Genomic DNA, 26,416 nt, shown 5'->3' on the forward strand with positions numbered 1-26,416 from the left:
TCCTTTCTCTTACTTGGTCCTGTAAGCTCCTCAGACCAAAGGCTGTCTTTTATTATTCAGCGATTTTTTTCCATTTCAGACAGGTCCCTTGCTCTACTGCCATGCAAATAATGCAATGTCACCAGCATTGCCCTCAGGGAGCAGCCAGGGCTAATGAACAGCATTTGACACTGAACTGCAAACCTCTCCCTGTGCCTGCTCTCAAGGTTTCAGGCAGCCGGGCACACCAACCGGAGACTCTCCAGGTTGTTTTCTGGGGGCTATGGGAAATACCGTGTCAGAAAAAGGAGTTTAAACTAAGCATACAGACACATGGTTAGAAAGCAGAGAAACCTCAGCCTGGAGCTGACAGTGACTAATGACTGTAGGTGCTGTGAGTATTCAGTTACCCAAATGTCAGGGTTTTAAAGTGATGTTATTAAAGCACCACAGGAGTGCAAAGATCTGTGTAAACTGAGAGGATAATCACCATGCAAGTGGAGCACGAGCTGTTTGACTGTGTTGAAATTATGTTATTTGGTATCCCTCTAATTTGTCACATGACTTGGGACACTAAAAAACCCTGTATCGTGTTTTTATGCTCTGGGTCCATGACAATTGCTTTTCCTGCAGCAGACAATGATTTGTAAAGTGACTTTTCTTATTCCCAAACCACCCAGAATTTTGCAAATTGGTTTCCACGAATTAGAAGTGGTTTAGAAATAACCTTGGTTCGGGTACTGGCTCTGTTATGGGGCTTTTGCTGCCACGACAGCTAGCTGGGGGAAGATAGTTATTTCTAAATTACTCTAGTTTTACGTTAAAATTTCTTTTAGAGCAAAACAGCAGTAGAAGCAGTATTATTTCCATTGCTTGCTCTGAAATAGGACTGGTTCCTAGGAACCACAACTTTTTAATCATCTGTTCATAGGCATCCCTGGTCATTTCATATGGAAGTACATCCACTGCCTCCCCAGTCTCAAACCTGGGCTCAATGTGGGGTTTCAGGGAGCAACCCCTTTCCTCCTCTGTGCTAGGAACTGCCACCAGAAATATATCACACTTTATGACAGACAGCCTTGCCCAGCCAAAACCCTACAGCCCAATATCACATAGACCAAGGTGGCCTTTTTCATAACATTAACAATGGTTGAAAAAGATAAGGCTAGGAGTTCTCATTTCCCAGGAACCCATCAGCTGCTGTTCACTGTAGTTCGGGGCTAGATTTGAATCCACAATGCAGAATTTCAGATTGCAATACTTGACTCGCATACCTAAGTTAGGAGCACTGATACTCAAAACCACAGGTGTTTAAGCTCAAAGAGGTTGAAGAGCATTTTTGTGTGAAGCTCTGCAACCCAGACCGATCCAGAGCTGTCCTGTCCCTGTCCGGTTCTGTTCAGCCACATTCTGTTCTGAAGGGTACAGAAACACTGAACAGAAATGACTGAAGGGAGTTCCTCTCAGCCACTATCATGGTCCCCTTGCTCCTCTTTTTACTTTTTGACTGCTTGTCGCCTCCTACAATCAGGTCCTGATTTTGCAGCACGTTAGAGATGGCAGCAACAGAGAAAGCAGGGAGGTGCTACACATCCTATATCGCTGCAGGCTGAGACATCGCGTGATACGCTGAGCAATTCCCCACCTGCAAACAGACCAGTTTACACCGACAGCTGTGACACCTCTGGATTAAGGATTAGATGCGACATTTTCAAAGCTCTTGTTCCAGTAACAAGACCCAAGTTTGGCGTCTCCTGAGTGCTCTGAGGACCCAAGCACTGATATGTCTTGGTCATTTCACTGGACTTTTCACACTTCAGGAGATCAAATATGCAATTTTAAGGTTTTCAGAGAAATTGCAAAAAAGGTTTAATAGCTCATTTAAAAAGTTTAAAATATTTATCATGAAAAAAGGAGTCCAACAACTTATGGGGGGATGGGGAGGGGCAGGAAGAGGGGAAGGGAAAAGGTAAACAAGTCAAGAGAGGCACAAGACCAAACCGTATTCCAAGCACACTGGAAAATGCAAGACAGCGCCAGCAGCCTGATAATCCAAATTCTCTTTCTATGTATTGACCTCTTCTGAGAAAAGGAAAGAATTTAAAGGAGCATAAATGATAACTCTACACATCGTGGAAGCAAACCTAAAAGCACTGCCAGGAAACATCACCCTTCTCGTTACAGAGCCATTAATACACTCCCTTCCCCTTCCACCTGGGCAGCAGAGCTCAAACCTGCAGAGGGAGGGGGGGAGAGGGAACGCTTCTTGCCCTGCAATGCACAGTCAGTCCTCAGCACAGCAGAAGGATGGACATTAAATCTGAATGGCAGGATAGATGTACGTTACTGGGAAAAGTCACTGTAACACACTGAACGTGGGCACCGAGGTAGGCACAGGGCATGTGAACAGAGCAAGCTTTACACCCATGGGAGTTCCCAACAGACAACGTGCAGATCACTTGCTCCTTCCCCTTCCACAATGGACACAAGCACTGCTTTAGGTACTGCCCACCAAAGAACTGGGAACTAAGGAAATTGTCCTAATTGCTTTTTTAAAAATCACAAGCTTTACTCCTTTTGCATGCCACAGATGGTTGTAGTAGCAACAACAGATTCACCAAAATACCAGCAGCTAGATCCACAGACAACATAAATCTGTGCAGGTTTTTTTTTTTCCTTATTCTTCACACAGCTATATCCCCACTCATGTATTCTGCATTATACTTCTCCTTTCATACCATTCTATACCTCCCCTCGGCCCCAATGAAATGGAAGTCATAACCATTTTGCACATCCCCTTTACACCAGTTTTGTTTAGAGACTTTTTCTGGCCAGCTTACACACTGACTAGGTCTGATTTGCACAGATAAGCAGGACTGCAAAATCTGTCCCCAAAATTTACAGTGGAGGGTTATTCTTGCCTACCCCAACTTTGTATTTGGCCCGTTTGCCATAGTCTGTGCAGGGTTGAGGTAGTGTCACTATTATAAGCAATGAATTAAATGTTCTTTCGTGCTGATGAAAATCCCAAGAAATTCACTAAAATCAATGGAGATATTCCAGATGAGGGAGGTATATGGCTGAACAAAAATAATGGAACAAAAACCACCCACAGATGCAGGAGAAGATGTTGTCCAGATGGTTAAGCAAGCCTGGTGTCTGTCATGACCACATCCCTTAACACCCATACAAAAACCTTCTGCACTGCAGCTTTAGCCCATGACAGTTATCTCCCTGTCACTGGCCCAAAACTGCTGACTTTGTTGGCTCGTGCTGACTTTCACTGGGTGAAAGCTTAACCACTGATATTACCTAGAAAACATGTTTGGGGGGATGCTCAGGGTACCCCTGAGTACCACTGCTAGTGAGATCCCGAGTGAACCCCGCTGGCGGGGTCAGAGGGTTGACTGCAGAGGGGAGGCTCGGGGCTGGTCCCCCTGTACTGGGACAGGGTGAAGGACACACGAGGACACATAGGCACAGGGTGAATGATAAACTAGCAAAATAAGTAAAAGTTTTCTTTTATCTCACAGTATCATTCTGGTGTTATAGCTTCTCTGTCCTCAGTAGTATTTGCTTTGGTGTAAGTGAAATGAAGATGTGGTCCAGGAGAATTGGAGGACTCTTAGACCAGCTGAAATCAGAGGAAACACCCCTTTACTCCACGAGCTTAACTAAGTTTCCAGTGAGGCAAGTCAGCACAAATACCCTGAATGTGGAAACAAATCACTGTATAGAGCTGCACAGATTTTCACGACGACTTTAAATCAACTAAACTTTCCAGCAGCTGAGAATTTGGCCAATAACCTTGGCTGGAGCTGAACCGCCTTACGTCAGGCTGGGATCCTGACTTACAACAAATCCTCTGCAAGTCCTGAGCACAGCGCTAGAGTCACCTGCGCCGAGTGTCACAGGTCAGCTGCTGATAGGATGGAGGCTGAAGTCAAGCCTATAGCTCCAAACAGAAAACAGAGTTTTGGCTGCGGCTACAAAAGAAAGGATACACCGAGTTGGTCATTTAACCACCAGCCCACTTTGGTCAAGTGCACCTGGACTGGAGAAGTTAGCTGATGGACTCTCACATTTCTCAGGGAACAAACATCTGCATTTAATGTGCATGCTTTGCTCAGATTTGTCTATCAGAACAATGATCCAGCACAACAAAAAAAGAAAAACCCAAGTTTCCAGCCGTGGGGCTGCTGAAACCAGGCACTTTGGCTACTTCAGGGAGTTTACTAGGTGTGTGTAAATAAACATGGAAGACTCCAGTATTGCAGCAGTTTAACAAAGTGTTAGAATCCCTTCTGAAATGTTTATGGGGTGAAAATAAACAAGCAACCTCTGCAAAACCAACTGACATTTTTCAATTTACGAGGCTTCCCATCTTGCAATGTCTATCATTTTACATGAAGATTTTAATTTAAAACCTGCTTTTTTGAGCTACACTGAGATGGGAAGGCTGCTGGGATTCTGGGCTGCCATCCCAGGAACCGCAGTAGATTGCCTGGTATTCACAGTCAAGTTTTCTAATAAGGCGGTGCACATTTCCAAAATGTCACTGCACAAGTGGCCGTCGGTGGAGTTATTTTAAGCCAGTGGTTCAGGAAGGCACTTAGACTTGCGCCTGCTCCTGAATCGACAGACATGCATTCCTTGAACTTTCTTAAGACCCTGCTGTGAAGAAAGACTTTAATGGCAAAGACAGCTCCAGGATCGCTTACTGGAAGAGATTTTTATCACTTGATTTCCTCCTCTTTGTACTGGTATCAATTAGGAAAAACAATTTTTGAAATTCAAGGAGTTAGTGCTGGATAAAAGCAGACTGAGGCCTGAATTGAGCTGTATAAAGCAGCTTCTGCCTTACAGCAGTGGTATTTTCCACTGATAATCCGCACTAGCATAGAAGGAAACAACCAGGTGGACCACACCTATCTGTGAAAGCTCCTTCATCTCCCCTTCAGATATCACGTACTCAGGGACATCTTTGAGGCAGATGAATTACAAGTGTGGCCAGCCAAGTTGGTAGGTGTCGTGAACAGTGTTTATACTGTCAGGCAGTGATCTGAAAGGCATTTCCAAGGAATCTCTTCTGCTCCTTTCTTCAAGGCTCTCAAAGGCATGTACCTTCATTCCACCATCCCTCAGCTCCTCTCTCCAGGAATCTGGCTCATTTCCTTGTTTTTTGCCTTCATTTCTCTTCCCCGAGCACTTTAAAGCTAGACTTAATGCTCATGGAAGTTGGTACCGTGGGGGATTGATTTCCTTTTCCTTACCAGAGCTGTGCAAACTCTTTCACCCACTGCTGCTAAGCCTTTGCCAAAAGAGGCTCGTGAAGGTCAGAATGTTTATGTTCCCTATGTGTGAGGTAGAAAACCTGAGGAACCTCCTTTTATCTCCACATCTCTGGTTAAACAGATGATCATGCTGCTGCCGCCTGCACTTCTTTATGCCCAAAATGGGTTCCAATGCTGAGCAACCCAGAAACAAGAATGGTATGTCCTTGGTCACACGTAGCTTTGTGATTTGGGGGGTGGCTAAAGCCCCAGGTGTAATGTAAGCATCACCCAGGTCCTGGAGTTTGCAGACAGGAGTTGCATGCACCGAGGCATTGAAGAAAGCAAAATACCCTAATGGTCATAACCGAGGGATGTTCAGAGCATACTCAGTACAGAAGGCAAAAAAACAACCAAATAAAAAAATGTTTCTGAAGGGAACATGCTCACAACCTTCACTGGCAGAAGGTTAATTCACTTCGGACCGTTAATGAGCATGCTCTGGACCTGGGCTGGTGGTGTTTCAAATGGTACTGCTACCTCTGCTGAACACCACAGCTCCTACACACGGGGTGGCTGTGCAAGGAATGTGCACAGTGCCAGCATGGACCTGGCTGTCAGGAACAGGGATTTCTTGGACCCCAGAGGGCTCTATGAAGAAAGCCTAATCTTCTGAGACATATTACTAAGTGACTTAAGGGAACAGAGCTTAGAACAACATTGCCCAGCAAAGATCCTGCACTTGTTGGTATGCCATGAGTAACTACCTACACAAGGCTAAGGAATTTCTTTTTTCTCCCAACTAAATCTTCTCCAATTATTTCTACTGCCTATTTTTTGCATCACCTTGGTACTTCAGAACCTTGTCCCTGAACTGAGAACCCATTGAGTTGGACCCCTCCGAAATTAGTCGTAGTTTTCCCCATAGTTTTCAGCCATGACTAACCCAAATAAAATAAAGTTAAATCTGAAGAACTCTGCAAGCTTCCTATTTGTCTCATCTTCCAAGAAATTAATATGCTAAATTTTAGTACTGAACCTTGGGGTATCTGCTGTTGTCCCTTAAGACACATTGAAAATAATTTGATTTCTTTTCTTGTCCATTACTCAGTATTTCATCGTTTCTTCCTGACTACTCAACTTCTGTAAGACAATTCATTGTCATTTATGGAAGAAAGTGTTTTAAAATTTGCTCTGGTGCCTTTCTCATCTGTTTAAGTGTAAACCTTGACTGTCCTCTGCTATGGAAAACAAGAAGTCAGAAACAATGAAATTGTAGCTTGTTACATATTCTTCATACTCATGGAGATGACTACAGGAGATGTGTGCTTTGGAGAATGAAGATCTACATCACACCCATACGCAAATGTATGGTCGCAACTGGTATTGAAAGGGTGCGGCAGCAGCAGCGGAGCAGAACCCCTTCAGGACCTCCCTCACACCCCCTGCCTGTGCCTTGCCACCCTACACATTTCTTCTTGGATAATTAATATTCTACTTTTTTATGCCATGTAGAACAAGATTCCTGTCTCCCCTTATCCATGTTTCTACTGCACTTCAGTGAAATTTGTCTTTCTTCTATTCTCCCAAGAAATTTAACAGAAAGGAACTGGAGAGTGGATAGCAAAAATGACATGCTGAAAGGCGAAACAATAGCTGCAGGGACCGTGTAAAGGGAGACATTAGGACTATTTTCATTGCTTTTCTACTAACAGGAATCTCCCACTTCTGTTATTACTTTTTTTTTCTTTTATGTTGGGGAAAAATTATCATCTGAAGGAACAATGCCTCCTGGCAGACTTCAAAATTCCCTCTTACTGGCAGGCTAGGATTGAAATGTCCCAGGGAAAGCTACTGAGAGCTGACAGCTGCCTTTTCAGAACTTCTGAGAATCCCAGCTCTAACAAAGATATCCACTACCTTTACAGCTGGAAAGGTTAAACTGACTCAGCAAAGGCGCTATTATTCTGGGACAGATTTAACAAAGGATTGGAGAAGAGGAGGCTCAGTTATCATCGCTGGGGCAGAGGGTGCTTTACCTCATGGCAAGGTGGTGGGTGTGCTGCCGTACAGTCCCTCCTCCTCCACCCAGGGGTTACTACCTCTGCCTCACAATCCTACGTAGGCAAGCCAAGTGCCACAGAAGCCACTGAGTCCCCTTCATGTAGAACTATCTGGAAAAAGGAATTTCTGATCTGTAAGAAATTCCAATATTTTGAAATTTGTTTTTCTTCCAAATGTAAATAAGAAGCCAAAATTCCATGGGCACTGTGGAACGGATCTCATGGAGAGGAACAGGAGGAAGGAAAGGAGAAGATTAAGAAACCTTATTTTAAAAGAAGAAAATAAAAAGCTCCTGCTGATACTTTTTTGATGAACTTTGCCACTTAACTAACTTCAGTGGGGACCAAACCAGACCCCAGAGAAGACCCACAAAGTCTGCAGCTCACTGGGAATCTGGGAGAGATGTATGAAAAAGAAGCAAACAACTAACAATCAGTCAAGGTTGATAGTCAGAAGCACACTGATAAACAGGTTATTTTCAAATTGGTGATACATTTCAAACAATTCACATATATTCAGTATTTACAGACAGCTATACAACTCCTCAGTCCAGTGAAGCATTTAAGTATGGTTTTCAATTTCAGAATAGGTATCCCCACTGAAAATATTTACTCAAGCATGTACAGTTAGACATTCATTTAATTGCTTTCCTGGACGAGTTCCTATTCATTCTTAACCCAGGAACATTATTTTAACAACTGATACAACCCTACTGATTTCTAAGCAAGTCTCACTCTCAGTGTAAGTCAGCATTGGGTCTGTGATTTAATTCTTTAGCCAAAATCTGTTGATCCTTGGTATCTTAAGTCAGCCCTTTAAAGTTACATAAATAAAAAGTACTTATCTTTCAGTGAAATGGAACACCTCCAGTTTCCTTAATCATTGCAGTTGAGCATCTGCTACATACCCTTTTACATGACCCATGAAATTTTGGGATGACCATGGGCATAACGATATGCATGTTCCTGACAATCCTGACTCCCACTTCTCCTCTTGTCTATCATATGAAGTGGCTAAAGCTGCTGAAAGAAAACTGTTAAAAATTTTAACTTAAGAAAAATAAGCTTTATGCAATCATCTGGAAAAGAAAGACAATATTGAAAAGACAGTTTATTACCAATTGTCAGGTATTCAAGGTATTAAGGAATAATTATGGAAAATTTCAGGTGAAGGTGACAAGATGGAGTGTCCAGCCAGAAAAAGGGCAGATGACATTGAATGTCAATAAATGTGAAGCAATGCACATGGGAAGAAACAATGTTAAGTACTTCTACTTTGCCTACATAGCAAAGGGCTCTGAGCTGACTGTTTCTATTCCAAAATGAGGACCAAGATGGGGTTTGGCAGAGGCTGGCCTTCAAAATTACTGTTTCCAATATAACAGCTTGGGATCTTCAATTGAAAATGACAGGAAATAGGCTCAAAAAACAGAAAGGACCTCTTTTCAACCAGCGTGTATTTAAACAGTGGAAGTCCTCACCAAATTATATTCTACATGCCAAAAGCTTACACAGATTCAAAAACAAAGTCACCAAAGGAAAATCCCTCAAGAACTATTAAGTACAAAACATTGTGTCTAGTTCTAAAATCCCTCAGCCACAAATTGTTGGAGGCTGGGAGAATATTTGAAGGAAGTGTCAAATATGCTTGCAGTACTGGCCGCTGTCAGAGTGAGTATCCTGAGCTAGACAGACGTCTGGTCTGACCTGGTATGACTGTTCTTGCACTTTTATATCACATTTTCCTGTTTCCTTGTTCGCAGAAAAGCCTAAAAAATTCACTGGAATGATCATAACACTCACATACACATACCATATTGTGTCTGACAGACAGAGTTGGCATAGAAAATTGCAACCCAGAGATTTAAAGTTTAGTAAATGTATAAGCAACCCAAGACAGGTAAATGCTAAATGTTTAAAACTTTAATAAGAGACAGAGCTATCATACCTACCTTTAATTTGAAAAATCTATTTGGAGTTTAAGTAGACAGTACACACCAGCAATTTAAGGTAATATACAATACAGCAATTATATAACCATCCCTGAAGTGAGCTTTGTATACTCAAGAAATTGAGAGCTAATCTTAAAGTTCAAAGAAACACAAATATGCTGAGATATAAAACATATACATGTTATGCATCCAGACATAGTGTGGTAACATTTGCAATGTCTCCCACAGTCTGAAAGACTTTAGTGGTTTTAGAGATACTCTTTACAGTTAAAATACAGAATCCTAGTAAACCTGATAATATTCATCAGTGTGGTTGGAAGTTCTCGTGTGCACACATACATGCAATATCTTTGTTTGAGAGGTGAGCATCGATTAAATTTAACTGCTTCCCCTGTGGACTTAAATCAAGGCTGGATACTAAAGTAATGTATTACTATATATAGTCTGTTTATAAGTCATTCTTGTTTAGCAGTTGCACCTTTTCCATGTAGTTTAGAATAGAAGCTGCCCTTGTTCTCTAGCACAACATCTACCATGAAAGCATCAGAAGAAAGTAATTACATTTAACAGGCACCGCCCTTGTTTAATGGTGTATAAATATCCTGGTGCCAGTCCTATGCTTGGCATACAGGAAAGGTTAAATACATTAAACATCTGCAACTCAACTAAACACCAGTGAAATGCTGGAGGGGGTATGATAACCATAGACAAGTACAGAAGAAATGGAAACACTAATGATAGAAGAGCGTTGTTTAGGATAGTATCTAGTCATAGAACGATGCTTTAAAAGTAAGCCCAGGGAAAATGATGTTGCAAACATTTCCTAAAGGGGAGACCTAATAGGCTGTAGAATAATCACCCAAGGGAGATGGAGGAAGTCCTTTTGACTGAGTCATTTTCTGGACTGGGCAAAGCGTTAAGCACACTACGGGGAAAAAATGTACTGGCAGACGGAAAGACTACCAGGTCTACTGCTCAGAAGCCTAAGACATTTCTGTTCTGAACAGTGGCAGTTCTGTTCAAAACAAAACCAAACTCATCAAAAACCTTTTTAATTGTGTGTGAAGGGATGAGTGACTTCTGTAGTCTCTTCCATCTCTTTCTCAAGTTTAACATATTTACACGTATTTAAGACTCCTCATTAAATTGCATTTACAGAACAGGGTTTTCCCCTTGCGCATTCCCAGGTCTGCAGTCACGTATTGCCTTTGTCCATCTGATGCTGTGTGGCAAGAATGGATGCAGCTTTATCGGAAACTTGTCCTGATCAGGCTCTTGCCAAGCATGACTAGTTTAATGTGACAGATTATAAAACGAAAGAAGAGTGAAAAGGGAGGAATAACAAGTGCCAGGGAAAGATTAGTTTTTCCACATGTTTCTGCATTTATTGACCTTTTCTTCTTCGATAGACCATTAGTTACACAGATTTACAGCTCAAGATAGCAAGCAAGCTGTCGGGTGCACTATTTAGGTCATTCGTGATGTTATGAACTCCACTGGAAACTGATTTCATTAAATGAAAGTATGTGACTTGACATTTGATACAGCAAATATCTGACATTTTTAATTGTTCCTTGTACAATTCCTTTGAAATTATTGAGAACTTTTTAATAATTTCTTAGGGACTTAAAAATTAAAACATCCCTGAGAAAACTACATAGGGGGTACCAACAGCCACTATAGAGCATCCATGCTGAAAAGTCATTATATGTGAGTGCAGTTTGGCATCAGTGTACATAAATCTATAGATCAATCTGCAGAGAAGCAATATTTTACTCTGAAGTTTCTTGAAGGCTCACTTGGATGGTTTTCTTTCGGCAAGCTCTACATCAAGTTTTTAGTCATAAGTTGCAATTTATTCATTAATGAAATACCACCTCTTGGACTTGATCCCAAGAGAAAGTAAAGAACCCAGCTACAGCTGGCCAGAAGAAACACAGTTCAACATGCAGGACACCAGTGTGAGCAAAGCTCTGCTTTGGGTTCTGATCGGTTCATAAACAGTATGATCTAATGCGATTGTCTACAATAGCGTGAGCAAGATTTGAAAACGTTCAGATCTATGTTTCTGAAGGAAAAAGCTATACTATTACTTAAAGTAATGGAGCAATGGAGACCTTTTTTTTAAGGTCTGAACCCAGGCTCTCACTGTGCATTCACTTTACTCATTACACTAGTTGAAGCAATCTAAGTCCAATGATACGCAAGCTCTCCACCATTGGAGCTGGGGGAAGAGTTTGATCATAGTTCAACTGTAGCATGTTCGAGCCATCAAAACATTTATCTTTTTAAAACACTTTCAGGCTACAGCAGCTGTCTCCCAAGAAACTCCTCTTGCCACCTGGTAATGCTTTACAAACACAAGCACTTGGAAGAAAATAATTGTCATGCCTGTTCATGACATAAATCCAGCATGCAGTGTCCAGACCTCAGTGCAAACAGGGAATAACATAATGAGAATCAGTACAGCAAGTTTGACTGTGATAAAGCTGATCTGAATGAGATCAGGCTGGCCTGGTTTATCTCCCTTCTGTCAGCTAGACACAAAGACTTTGGAAGGCATAAAATACAGCCTGGTCCCTGATACCACAGGAACAGGGACTCATCCCAAGGGAAAGCAGGTTGTGGAAGGCTGCCTCTCTTTGCACTGAGTTAGCGGCTCAGTGCGGCTACAGCTGTAGAACAAACTCATCTGTCAGGGCTGCAGAAGGGACCCTCTGCACCAGGCACACCTGCCTCTGGAAGGGATTCATTGTTGGTGTCTTCCAGACTCTAGCGAGAAGGGTGCAACTGTCATTTACGATCTTCAAAGAGTTAAATGCAAAGACCATCCACCAGCTCTGCACTCAAGTCTGTTGAATTTTAATCTCTGCAGCTGTGTAATGTGGCCTGTCATCTGTTTTGGCACAGCGAGAAGAGCTGAGTCTAAACTCTAGGACTCTCGTTGCTGATGACAGTTCCATGCAGCTCTTGTTTTCCTCACGCTGCAAGACCTGACGGGCTTTGGCACACCCTGCCTAACTGCTGCTGAGTGATGAAGAAATATTTGCCTTGAGCCGGAGCACTAAACACCTCCCTCTGTGGTTAGAAGAGATGTAGCTTTCTCCACGGTGGGGTGGTGATTAGACTGAACCGTTACCTCTATTTTCCACCTTTGCCGCAGTAATTGCTTTCCCTTGTGCCCCTCACTGGACAAACGAGCTAAGGAAATATTCTGGGAACAGCAAGGAGTTTTGAACACTGTGTAACGTGAGCACACTGGCTTTTGGAAAAGGGGTTGGCTCTGCATACGTGTGAGTGGAAGTCTGCTATTCCACCCTGAGGCAAGAAATTAATTGCTATGACTGTGTACCCTCTTTGCCATGTATACAGCCGGCAAGCCCCAGCCCATGGCCACCATGTAGGGTCAACATCTGATTCTGGGCTTTTTTATGCCTTATACTTTATACTAGTGCTCCTGTACTTCATAGGAATATTACTTGCAGGGCAGAACAGGTCCCTCTGCCTCCACTAAAGGACAAGGGCTTTAATGGGCAGTATAGGTTTAACTTCAGCAGAAAGCTGACGGTGACAAGCCAATATGGCTTGCATGACAGATGCAGAAGAAGAGCAAAGTGCTCATTAGAAGCTAAGCTCTGTTCCACCCCCATGGCAGGGGAATTAAGGTGGTTCATTGCACTTGTTCGTCAGACTGTGTCTGTCCAGGGCCATCTGCACCTTGGGAAAGCCTTAATACCTGAAGTGATGTACCAGCAAGGCAGGAAGCCCCATGTAATCAGGCTTGCAGGCAGTCATGAAATCCAAGGAAGGTGGACCATGAGATATTTTATTGTCCCTCGTTTCTGAGCCTGAGAGAATTACTGTACCTGAGCTGAGATGGGCTGCAGTTTTAAGCAAAACACGGGATTAGATTATCTCTCACTGTGGTCCCAAATGCAGGTCACAGCCCTGCCATGTCAGAAGCTGCGTAAACAGAACAGAAAGACCCTCTCCTGTCCCACAGCCTTACAGTCAAAGGATTTGGGTGTAGTCAAGTTAACTTAACTGTACATTAAGCTGACTACAGTATTTCTTGTTTGTGCATTCTTAGTTTATGACAGCATAACCTGATTCAGTTTAACCTTCCTCCAACACAGACTAAGCTGAGCTGTGTTACTTCCCTGCAGCCCCAGGCTGGGAGTGCATTGGGCAGACAGCATCTGGGAACGTGTTAAATTCTAGGAGACAAATGCACGTCTGGGTACCTACGCGTACAGACAGACAATAATACATACAGGATGTGAGTGTTACGTTAGGGACATCGCCCATGTGGCAGAAAGCAAGCAGAAAGCCAGGGAAGTGTCTGAAGCTGGCATGCTGGCTGCCACCTCGTTCAGGAGCAGCGAAGGCATGACTTACGCTTCCTGCTTTACCAGAGCCTGAGCCTCACCAGTTCCAGGAGTGGTTCCAGGCTGAAAAGCTGATGTGGTGACTTGCCTTTTCTGCCTGGCAAAGGGACAGTATTTCCTTGCTGATGATGAAGGAGCCAAGGCCACCGAAGAAAGGAAGGAAACGCTGCATTGCCTTTCTTTAAGGACAGAAGCAGGCAGTCTGCGTGACTCACCTGGATCCAGAAGACATAGCATGGCATTCAGGTTAGGAGTTCTGCTAACTACAGCACCCGCAAGCCAGAGGAACTGAGCTGCACTCACCTTTTTACAATACTGCATGTGCCTTCCTTCAGGTCTACTGAAGCCTGACTCATCAACACTAGGTCTGTTACCTTCACAGAAGAAAGGTGATACTTAGTCCATAACGATGCCAGTGGCAGAAAAAGACATACTTTTTTATGTTCTGAATTATTTTAAAGACAGTTACTGCATATCTTAGTTGGCACAAATCCTCCAAGTATGGCACTCCCTCAGTGATGCACTCCAAAGCGTTTAACTGAAGAGGTGTTATACAAAGAAATGCTGCAATCTCGGGATACACTGGGATCGATACAGAAGTCTAAGAGAATGAGTCCAAGAATGGAGGAATGCTTAAAGCAACTAAAGGGAAAAAGTAAATTGGAAGTTAAAGTTGGAATCTGCTGTGGCAAGCAAATTTCTGTATCATTGAAAAGACTCACAGGATTTTTAGTAGCCTAATAATTTTGATAACTTCCTCAAAGTGTGATTATTTTTGATGGAAAAAAAATGCAAGTTCCAAATTTTGGAAATAATGCAAAGTTTTCTGCAACGATTTCAAATACTCTTTCCCTTCCTCTGTGAAAACAAACTTACTTATTTTTACATTAATCAGCTTCAAGATTTGAAAGAATTAACACAGCTCTTACTGTATTTAATTTTCATACACCACCCAAAGAAAGAATGAAACTAAATCCCACAAGTTATGTCTATGGAAACCTCACAACGGCATGTGCTTGGATATCAATAAGAAACTGCTTGTACATTAATTAAGGTGGAAAGAAACTTCTGAAGACTTGACAGACTCCTAGAGCATCAGACCATCAGATCCCAAGTTGATCTCTACAAGTAATGTTTACATTTTGCTAAGTCAGCATCCATTAACTTGTGTCAGGCTAAAGCAGAGGCATCCATTTTGAATATGTAGACATAAATAGGGAGAGAATCCAGCACTCCTCTTGCTAGGAAACCAAGGAAATGATAAGAAATCTACTTTGTGCAGCTGCAATATCAATCTCACGTAAGAGTCGATTATTACATGATTTACATGACTTGCACATTTGCCTTTTTATAACCAGATGGCAAGAGCGAGCTCATTTTCCAGCAACCTGCAGTGAAAGACAGAAGTTTTAGTTTCTGGTTTTCAACATTTCTTCCTTCCCTGTGAGGAGTCTGACCCAAGGACCTAAGCAAGAGGGGATTTGTACTCGACTCTCGTGACTTCAGATGGCCCAAGGATGGAAAAACCTTCATCTCAATTAACGTTAGCTCTCTGGTCTAAGCTTGTCCAAGTTCTGAGGGCAGCTCACTCCAGGGGGACACGAGTACACGTTGCACATCACTGATGACGAGCAACATTTTCGGGGGGGGGGAGGTGGGAATGGGAGACACAAGCAACAAATCCACACTGTGGAAAATTCTCACCCTTTTTTGAAGCAGATGAGGGAGAGAGAGCAGAAGACAGCACATAACTTTACAGAGGGAGTTAATATAGTCAGGAGGGGGTGTAAACTGCCTTAGGACTTGACCAACATCATCAGACAGCTGCCTGACTATTTGGAGAAAGAGAGCTGCTGCCAGCTGTGAGGGAAGAAGGTGTAGATGGCAGAAACTGCAGAGATATTAGGAAGCAGAGAGAGAGGGGACTTCTGTTGAGTATCAAGGCTGGGCAGAGGCAGTGGTTAATAGCCAATGTGCCACACTCCGTAATTTTGTTAACCTCTATCATATCACCACATTCAGTGTCTCTTTCCCAGGCTAAAGGGTCCCAGTCTGTCCCATCAGCCCTCATAAAGGAAGCACTCTATTCATCTGGTCATCTTCAGTACTCTTCTCAAAGGTGACGGTGGCTGTGAGCAGGACCCGTACACGCCGGACTCTGGCGTCACAGGGGTGCCTGCAGTAGGCCACCAAAGAGTGACACAACTGTTCTACTGTTTCAGTGTTCCTGTCAGGCACATGGGAAGGGTCTGCAAGTATGAGCTGTGCCTGTAATGGAGGCACCATAAAGACTTCCAGCAGAGACAGATAGAATGTGCTAGCCCACATGGTAGCTGAGCTATGCGTACAGTGGCTTGGTTGCCTGTGGAGATCTTCGGAGTAGAAATATCTCCTTACTAAAACGGCTGCAGCATGCTTCTCGAATGAGGATGGAGGAGAGGAACATAACACCTCCTGCCACACATACACATAAAAAAAACCCCTTCACTCATCAAAGCATTCTGTTAGAATTAGATGGAGGAAGCTCCAAACGTAGGTAACTCTAGGCAGAGTTCAGGTTTGTTTAAGAGTGTTTTTGCCTGGATATCACTAAACTTTCAAGAGATCTGCCAGAGCTGTAAAGGAAAAATATAACTTACAGTACCAGAGGAGTATCATTCTCTGTGTTGTCTTCCAGAAGCTGAAGGGCTGTGATTTTATTAGAACACTGCTGTTGCAAGACCACAGAGTAATATGCTGACATTTTGAGCTGTATTTAAACCCAATATGTATTTTTAAAACTACATTTATATTCCATCATAAACTGACACTGGACAGAACAAGTCACTGTTGCCACCGTGACTGCACTTGAACTTAAAATGGAAAAGGTTCTACTACACAGCGTGTTGCAAAAAGCCCTTTTTCTATGTCAGGTTCTATCTAGGGTTTTGCAACAGTGCCAGACTCTCTAGTTTCTGACCACCTCCCTCTAAACTAGACTACAAAGCAAGTTGCCAGTAGAGCTTCTGGAAGCTTCAGCTGCTTTCCTTTCTCTAATTTACAGGGACTAGTGAATTCTCTGTTACAGAGAGAGGACAGACACCATTAGGAACTGCAGTGCAGGGAGAAACCCAGCCCTTGTTCAGATGCCTTGTCAAAAAAGGAAGCTCCTGCTGCATTTCATAAGGATGGTCAGACTCTCTGTTGGCCTTGTATAGCAGTTTCCCTGCCCTGGGAGTACTTTAACTCTGTTTTCTTTGCTCTGTCTCATCTGCCCTGTCTACAGCTGCCAGAGCAGTCTAGTGGTATGGTACCCAATGGGAGCTCACATGGTCAGAATAGGAAGAAAGAACAGAAAAAAAAGTTTGTTAGAAATGAGATTGTGCAGAACTGAGAAGACTTTGTATTTCTGGTAGTGGAGAGCCACAGAGAGACATCGTTTTTCTTTGCTGCATGTTTCAGGGTGCCCTATACATGCTTCCTCACACATTGAAGTCAAGGTGCATATTCTTAGAGATAGTACTTATTCATCCTGCATTAAAAGCATGAGAAGTAAGCCAGGAATCACACTCACTCTTCTAAGTTCTCCAGCGATACATACCAAAAAATTGGTTGATACCCAAACCAGCCTGCACTGTTGCACGCACTCACTTTGGGGAACTACACAGTTCAGGACGGTATGAGTCCTCCCTCCTTTTGTGTAGAGTCAAGCAGGTACACAATCTCCTGGATCAGAAACTGTCTTCTGGTTGTGTAACTATACAGTGAGATCTTGACTGACAAGTAGGATGCTGGGACATTACAGCAATTTGAGTACAACAATAGATATATACTAGATGCTCAAGCCACTGTAACAATTGTGTATACAATAGAAAAAAGAGCTAATCATCTTGTAAGGCTTCCTGTGCCTTACTGCTTAGTCATTCAATCTGAAATGATAAAGTAGATGTTCCTATTGAGACATAAAAGTACTATAAAATACAATGTCATGACTACTTTCATCATATGCTGAAAGGAACAACAACACAAACTTAGAAGAGGGCTGAAAACCAGATCCAAGTGCTATTTCTAAAGAAATTGGAGATGTTCTCAGGATTGCTGTCATTCCTATTAATATTTTCTGACATTTGTATTTCAGTACTCCCAAAAATTTCAGCCAGGGAACAGGATTGCACTGAACAATGTGTACACACACCTATCAAAGGAAGGTAGTCCCTGGACATCAATCTTATCCTCTTGACAGAGTATTTATTGCTGCTAATTGCTTCCTCACTTTACTTGCCAAATGAGGCAAATAATCCAAATAATCCAAAGCCAAAAAGATGACAAGAAAAATGTTTTAAAAAATATATATATCTTATAGCACAAGCCTGGAAAAGGAAGAAACTTTTCAAGGGACAAGAGAGCCATGACCTAACAGAAGAACAGATTTGTCACATGAATAAGTGTGGTGTGTTCCAAAACCCCCCGATCTAATACTTCAGAAAAGAGCGATAGCCTCTTCATGGCTCACTGGTACTCCCTGAGGAATTTTGGAAAACATTCTAGTAAGACATGCTTTGGCTCATAATATCATTGGGTTGCTGGGATTTGATTTGATGTTTTCATTCTTTCTTCTTTTTGGTTTCTTGTTGTTTTGATTTGTGAGAATGAACACTTGTCTCAAAAACAGGATCTTGGTTACTGAGGAATCTGTTTATTTTGGGTCCTTTTTCCTAACTTGGTATCAGTTGGAACCACTCACTGCTCTTGGTATTTTAGGGGCCTAATTTTAGGCCCTGGTTTTTCAGATGTTGGCCAGAGGCCCCACTCAGTGTCCCTACGTAGAAAAAGTATATTGGAAGATTTGCTTTTATCTCTGGTGAGGACCCAGAGTTTTTGAAAACATATGGATTTTTTTCCACTGAGTTCAATAGCTCTGGGTCTGGCCTCCTGCTTGTGACACCAGTTAGTTTGAGCATCTGTGAAGGACATGAGATGGACATTTGATCCTGGCTTCACTTCACTTAGGGCACTTGTTAAGTGAAGAGCTGCCTCTGGTTAGCTGCAATAAATCTAATGTCCATGGCTGCACAAGCTGGGACAAGGCAATTCCATTGCCATGAGGACCTAGCATCCCAGCACCTACACAATGCAAAGAAGATGCAACACAACACAAAGAAAAGACAAGAGACTGAACCCAACCCTCTCCTGACAGACTTGGTGTGAAGTCCATGCAAGTTCTCTGCATCCTGATTTAGCTCCATACCACCACTGGTACAAGCATAGCGAGAAACTTCCTAGGAATTAGCTTTGTGTAAAAGGGTTTTTGACAAGAAGAACAAAACTTTCCCATGATAAGCAGATGTCACCTTAGATATCAGTAGCAAGGCTTACTCTCAGGAAAAAGATATCAGGGCTAGCTTCTCATACGAAAGCCAGATCCTGAAACAACCGTATCTCCCCAAGGCACTGATATTCTGCTGGGACTTCTCTACTGCTTCATCCTCCACACTGTCTCTCAAGCTACACAGCAGCATGGATCAGTGCCCCCAGGGCATGGCTATGCTTTCTCCTCTCACCAGAACATCCCAGCATGTCACAAGCTTGAAAATCTCATAGGGCAAGTTGGGAATCTCTTAGGGTTTTGCCCATGCACTAGCAGCACTGCCTGCAGAGGGCTGGGCTTGGTTTGTGTTTGCTACAGAAAAGTTGAAAGCTGTTGACAAACATAATAGGCTCCTCACGCAAGGGCATGCATATCCTAAATATGGGATTACACTAAGGCAGGAAGAAAAGACACATTTGGAGTGCAACTGTGTTTTAACTAATTTACCTCCTGGTATTTTCCTTTGTTATTGCAATTATCACGTCTCTGAGACACCATCTGTCAGGTTGCTTGTATGCCACAGCTACCTTCCCCCCCCCCAAACAAGAAGTATATGGACCACTGATAACTAACAAGTGCTGAGAAGGAAAACGCTGAAGGCCCCTCTCATAAGCAGAGGAGAAGGGGTGGTAGAGAGGATTATCTGCACAGAATTCAGCCTGAGTTTTCAAACCAGTATTTATAGGTTTGGAAAGAGCCAAGAACAAAAACTTTAAAATAGTTATTAGGGGGTTTATGGAAACTGAATGAATGGATGGTTTCAATGGGAAGCCAAATAAATATAAAAAAGATAATTTAAGCCTGGCAGGAGACCTTAGGATCTTGAAATAATAAAGCTAAAAAAATAAGAAAAAAAAGCTTTTGAAATGTGACACAAAGCCTCTGGAGTCCAGAACAAACCCCTCTATCTTAACAGCAGAGATGCTGTGCTTGAATCAAGGGAGAACAATTGTTACTGTACTGCCTTCTTATTAATTAACACAAACTATGCTGTCCTATGCATTGCACTCTAACCACAGCAATACAGTCAGATAAACCATCCACTAAGCACAAAGATGGCATTTGAGAGAGAAGCTGGAATCATCCAAAAATAACACCAATTTATATCCACCAAGTGGCTTCTCCCACTTTGCTTTATCTAGTAAGCCATGCATATGCATTTAAGTCCTTAGATGGTCACAACGGTGCCTGTACTAACCACAGTAATATCCCTGCAGTGGTCACCCCATGGTATTTGGAGCTGTGTCTGCAGAGCTTCTGTAGCTGGACACCTGTCAAAACCAACCTACAATCTATGGGGGAAATGGAAAGCTCTGTGCTCTCATCCCTTTTCTAGAAAATCAGACACTTATTCAAAGTAGTGACTGTGGTTTCTTTGTACCTGAACACCTACAGTATAAATGATGCTGTGGGCTTTTTGTAAACACAGCTGTTGGGAATGAGCAGAGAGCTAGACTAACGGACAGAGCTGATAATCCTTATGATACAAACAGGTTTTATGCCAACAAAAGTGCACCTCTAGTGGAGTTTCAAAAGCCTTTTACAAAATCAGTAGTAGATGTAAGGTCAGTTTTATTAATTTAATTAACTTAGGAATTAGGTGAGACATCCTCAGTCTATTATGCACTGATAAATAGTGGAAACTCAAGCAGAAAGCAGTGAAGAAATCAGCCAAACAGTGGGAACAGCAGGAATCAACCCAGAACATCTGACTCATGTGCTTGTGCTCATTTGGCTAGTGCTCCTTTCATGTAAGCCAAATCCTGGTTCTGGTCTCATTGAAGCCAGTGGTAAAACTTCCATATATGTGAACAGAGCAAAGATTTGAGACTTTAGTCTGTCATCTGCACTTTATAGGTTTGTGCCTTTATAAATGGGGCAGATATTTCATTCTGCTCTGTGGTTCAGCCAGCTGGACAGTGCTATGTATATTTAGGGCACAATGAGAAAAATAAATAGCAATTAAAAACAAAAAACCCCTCTTTCTTCCATATGGAAGATTTTAGTATTTTTAATAGCAAAATTACTCTTCTTCATTTATGGCACTTCCACAGAGACATCAGTTGCTTGTAACCATTAGCAGCAACAAAGGCTGAACTCGTTCTCCCAGAGGTCTGCTACAGCAGCCTGGCAGCTCCCCATGGCCACGGGAGACAACGGCTTGTGCCCGTCTGTACCATCCACGAGAGACACTGCGGTGCTCACTTATCTCTCCTGTCATCTTCCAGCTGACAGACGTGCTGCTGGCTCCTGTCAGCTCACAGCAGCTAAGCTGGGCTCAGGTCAGGAGGCAGAGCGAGTTTTTCAGCAGAGAGATAGCTGCCACGGGAGGCAGATTAAGGACCTGGTCACCTCGCCCTCACGTGATGCTGAAGCGAGCGTCACAAGGGAAAACTCTGTGTGAGACACAAAACTCTAGTCCTGACCGTTTGGTAGGATGCTGACTGATTTCCAGTCCGTACGCTGGGCTTCCCAGTGGGCATCTTCGCTGCCTGTTCCACAACTTGCTCTGAGGTCGATCCAGATGTCATGTGCCAGCGCTACGTAACATCTAAGGCAATGGTCTGTGAGCTATACCTCACTGGAGCAGGGAGTATGGCCTCTCTGCAGGAAAGGTTATGGCTACTCACTCTCCTCCCTGCCCTTGGACAACTGAGGATTGCTCCCAGAGAACAAGACTGCAGCTTTGGCCATCTCCCCTTCAGGGAGCAGAGAAATGGGGAACTCAGCTGTATTCCCTGAGACCCAGCCTTACTTAGGCTTTTGTCAGCCATTACATGCTGCAAGGTTTTTTTTAAATGATCAGCAGGTGACTACCATTGCTATCGTCATTGAAAAGAAAGCAGCAAGAAAGCGTTAAAGCTCCTACAAGCAAAAAATGAAGATCTGGTGCCATCCATATATTGCCTGCAATGGAGGAAAGAAAGAGGAACTGCATATTCGATAAAACTTGCCTCTTCTCCTGTCCCTTCACTCTATCAGTGCAGAAACACTGACGTTTCAGTCAGAGGTTAGCTGCAGAAGGCTCTACCTTCCCAATGAATGCTTAACTATTTTATTCCAGCATATACATCAGTGAGTACCACCATCACTTGGCCACGAACATGGAGAATAAAGAGTTTATTGTGAGCAAACCCTGATAAGAGCAAAAAGCAATGTCTCTTGTAATAATCCTGCTTTGTGATGCTCATTTCTGAAACTTTCCTTTTTAGGGTAGAAGCTTTCTGTACCTTGTCCCTCCTCAGAGATGGTTTGTGTCTCCTTTCTTTTGAGAAAACTCCTTTGAAAATTCTCCTTAGTCAGTTTTGGGAGGATAAGCAAGGCACGAGGCTTCAACCAGTGATAAGCAATTTTTACAAATTTGGGAGAAAACTATCTTAAATGACAAGTTTTCAGAAAACTTAACTGTCTTAACTGATACTTTTTAATTAGCTAGTTAGAAACTGTCAGATACACTGAATCCACATCAGTCAGCATCTACATCAGTTGAATTAGTTCAAAAGAATTCATTCAAAAGAATTAGCTGTATCTGCTCTACTCTCAAGTACCTTTCCAAAGAAGCCAAAGAGGTAACTGCTGAACTAGACATATTCTTCCTGAATAAGGTATGCAGAGGAGGGCTGGCAGGCTGCTTCCAGGGAAGACCAGATTTTGAATACTTTGTTTGAAATCAACAACAGAGAAGTCTAAGGGCAATTCTCTCCCTGACATGGGACCGATGGGAAGTATGCTTTTGTCCTGTATCATCATTTTAATTTCTGTATACTTAATTTGCACCATCCTAAACTCTAACCAGCTAAGGTTATAATGAGCAGCCTTCAACTCAATCACTTGGGAGTCACCTGTCTTGAAATAAATACAATGATCACAACAGCACACAGAGCCAAAAGCATATGTTTTACTCTGTTGGGCAGTCCTGCACCTCCTAGACGAAGAGAAGGGATGCATCTGCTACTTGCTTGGACAATCCATTCTAGGCACCTTCTGGAAACACAAAAGTGAGGGCAAATTCAGTGTAACTGCTTGTCCCAATCAATCTGGAGAGAAAAGGGGAGGCAGAGGCAAAACGGATTTATCTGTCTATAACGGATGCCAATAGAACTGAGAGGGAATGGATCCCTACTGCAAGCAAGACTCAGTCACCAATGGATCAGATCAATGCTCCTGTTGTTCACGCTCTCTCCTGCTCTCATAGGTGAGGCTCAGGTAAGCATATTGCGCAGGTTTTGTCCAAAACTTAAGACACACACAACTCTCCCCGTTACCGCTTTGATCCTGTATACTGAACATTTGAGTCAACCACAAGTAACTTCACTTGGGTCAAACTGACTGCATCACCACACGAAGCTGAATATAGTGCATATTTTATTCACTCTTTCAAAGGAACCGCGACCCTGCAGGTCAGTAGGGTGGAGCTGGCACAAAGCAAGGAGAGGGACTTGTCACCTTAAAGGTTCTTCCACAAAAAGCACCATTTCATCCCACCAATTCCCAGATTCTCAGAACGAGGAGACGTAGGTGAGAATACCCTTCCTCTGCCCCAGGGTAGGTGGTTTCAGTCATGGAACAGTTCAGACTCAAACAAAACAGGGTGCGTATGTGCAAACTTGCTCACACAACACTAACCTCCAAATACCCCCAAACCCAAATGACATCAAGATTTTCTTTAATTATTGTATTTTTAAACCCTTGATTTTCTTGTGGTGGGGGCCTCAGAACCATTGGAGACCTTGGGGGGTGGAGGAGTGCCAAAGACAATTGTGGCCTGGGAATATTTGCCAGCTGGACTATGAGATTTATTCTTGGTTCTCAATTCTTTTTTTCTGTCCTCCTTGCAGATCCTGCTTTCTGGCTCTCTGGGATCTGCAAATGCCCAGCCTTAGGAACTGCAGACCTGGACTGTGCTGGGGTGTCATTCCCTGAAACTGAGAGGCCTAATGCAACAGTGAGCAACAATTTGATATATCGGGAAGCCTGCCTTTTCACAAACTGCACTCACTAGCCACAATTCCTATTGAATGTTGAAGGCCCAGTTTTGCTCCTGTTTACATCCATTCAGCTTTAACAGCTACTGCTGATTTATATGAGGAATACGGTTTGGAATCTGGGATTCATTTCCTATTCTAAAGAAAGAAAAAAAGAAAAATCCACTTCAAATCTAGCTATCTTGCAGGCTGAAATTCTGTTCTGCATTTTTTCCTTTCAATGCCGCAGCCTCCTCTGCTCCTTCTGCCTACTTCCAATTTTCAGATGAACTGCTGAGATGCTGAAATTCAAACTACATGAAAACACATCATATAAAACAATCACAAAGACTGTGTTGGTTCAATATCTTCCTAACTACCTTTCCTACATCAAAGCAAAATCCTCTGGTTGCCTGACACAGCAAAGAATACCTTGCAAGTGCAACTGGAATTCTGCCCAGAAGTGGGTAAGTGCTGCAGGAGCGGTCCCCAAGGCTGCTGCCCACCATGAAGATGTACAAGAATGTCTTAAACTCAATCCCAGCTGAAGTGCCAGCACAAAGCACCAAGAACCATCCTTTGAAAACAGCTGAGAATATGGAGTGTGATGTGAAAGGTGCTGATCTGCTCCACCTGGCAAAGAGGCAGCACTATCTACCAGCTGCATACAGAAAGGCGAGCCGGGAGAGTATTTTGAATCACACAGGCCTCCACCATGGAGAAGGGTAGAGAACAAAACCCTTTTGTGTATTAGTCATGAGGCACCGTCAGCAGCAGAGGTCTGAGAGGAATGGCTAAAGCAGGAGGAGGACATTATAGATGCTAATAGGTAGTAATCACACAAAAGTTTGGGATAAACTGTGACTGAAGGACATGAGCTCCTACATGGAACCTCATTAACATGAGCTACCTAACAAGAGACTGACAGGAAGCGCACAGCCCTCACGCTCTCAGAACAAGACATGAGATAGCATAGGAGGACAGTCTGAAAATTCCCATATCCTGCAACTCTTGCAAAAGACTCTATGTGGCCACTTTGTAATCAGTTACCTGCCATGTCCTTTCTTCAATCTTTCATCTTTTTCTCATGAGTCAGCTCCTGCAGTACCCAAAGCAAAACAGATCCACAGTTCAGATAAGAGAGATCTTGTCCTATACACTGGTCTTATCTTTAGTAACCAGAGCTGGACAGCTAGCTAAAAAACAGATGAGTTTTCACAATGCTGTTAGAAAGCAAGAAAGTAAAGACTTACTGGAAGGCAAAGTCTCGATAAGCATTCTACAGCACAGCATGTGCATCTTACCCCCAACCCCAAGTTTTCCCCAATCACTTTTCAAAGCTTGATCTATTAACAGGACACAGTATGCAAAACACTTGGAACCCGTGGTCTTCTTTGGAGACTTTGTCTTATTCTTCATCCAAATTTATGTGTTATTCTGTAAGCCTTACTGACAGTGCCCCAGCTTCACAATGCTTCAGTCACTCCTTTCAGAAAGAAGGAAAATACTCTATCATCTGGATATGTCACAAATATCAAACGAGGAACAACTTGCATGAACAAAAGCAGAAGCACGCTACATATGTGCTTGTCCAAATTATTTGGCAAACAACAAGTATACTAGGAAAGAACAGATAGATGAGGAAAAAATAGAGAAGTTATTTCCTCACAAACATTATTATTAATAAATAACTTGACTCACTTTGCTAAGAATAATTTGACTGGAACATGGTACTTGAGCTGCTTAAAACTTTTATTTTTGAGTTGCTCTTCATGCACAGCTTTTGTCAGAATTTAATTTGTTTTACTGGATTGGGGGACTAGAATTATATTTCAGCATTGCACTAGTAAGCAGCAAACTTGCCATTTGCTCACTGTTCATCTTGTGTGCCTCCTCTTTGTTTCAGACTTCTTCACTGGTATATAACGTATTTCTGTCCACACGGAAATCCTAAACTGCAACCATAGGGTAAGACACAAAATGCCCTACATGGATAATCAGATCGTAAAAAACCATAGCAGAAGTTGCTTGCTAACCTCCTACCACTCAACATGAGAACTAAACTCAAAAGAAGGCTTCCCCTCATTTTTCCTTTTCCTCTACTCTATACAGCTTCAACACACAGTTTGATTTGCAGAAGTTTTTAGCTCATCCGTCTGGGCCACATATCTATGGATGATATCAGTACAGGATTAAATACCCTAGCAAGAATCAGAGGGTTTGCACTGCATGCTTCTTCAGAGCAAAGCACCTAACGGCAAGGCCAGGCTTAAGCACACAAGCAGGACTTGGACATGCAGGCTCCATCAGCAGCCAGTACACCCTATGTACTGCCGCTGCTTAGAAAGCAGACTTCCCTACCATCTTCTGGGTCTTTTTTTTTTTTTTTCCTCCTCTGAGATCTGTCGTCAGAGGAAGGGACTTCAGAGCTTCTTTCTCTCTATCAGCGG

At 42.8% G+C, this 26,416-nt stretch overlaps 1 protein-coding gene across 2 annotated transcripts in view; it reads right to left on the bottom strand.

Annotated features, from left to right (window-relative positions):
• OSTN (osteocrin) overlaps positions 1 to 26,416 on the bottom strand; it is a 52,355-nt gene that overhangs the window by 25,515 nt on the left and 424 nt on the right. The window contains exon 1 of one of the 2 annotated variants that reach the window (XM_059822778.1): positions 13,697 to 13,705. The exons of the other annotated variant lie outside the window; for it this stretch is intronic. The gene's annotated coding sequence lies outside the window, so the exon portion shown is untranslated. Of the gene's footprint in view, positions 1 to 13,696; positions 13,706 to 26,416 lie in introns of those variants that run through there. 2 annotated transcript variants of the gene reach the window in all.

This window comes from Gavia stellata, chromosome 11 (genome assembly GCF_030936135.1).
Source record: "Gavia stellata isolate bGavSte3 chromosome 11, bGavSte3.hap2, whole genome shotgun sequence".
Lineage (NCBI taxonomy): Eukaryota > Metazoa > Chordata > Aves > Gaviiformes > Gaviidae > Gavia > Gavia stellata.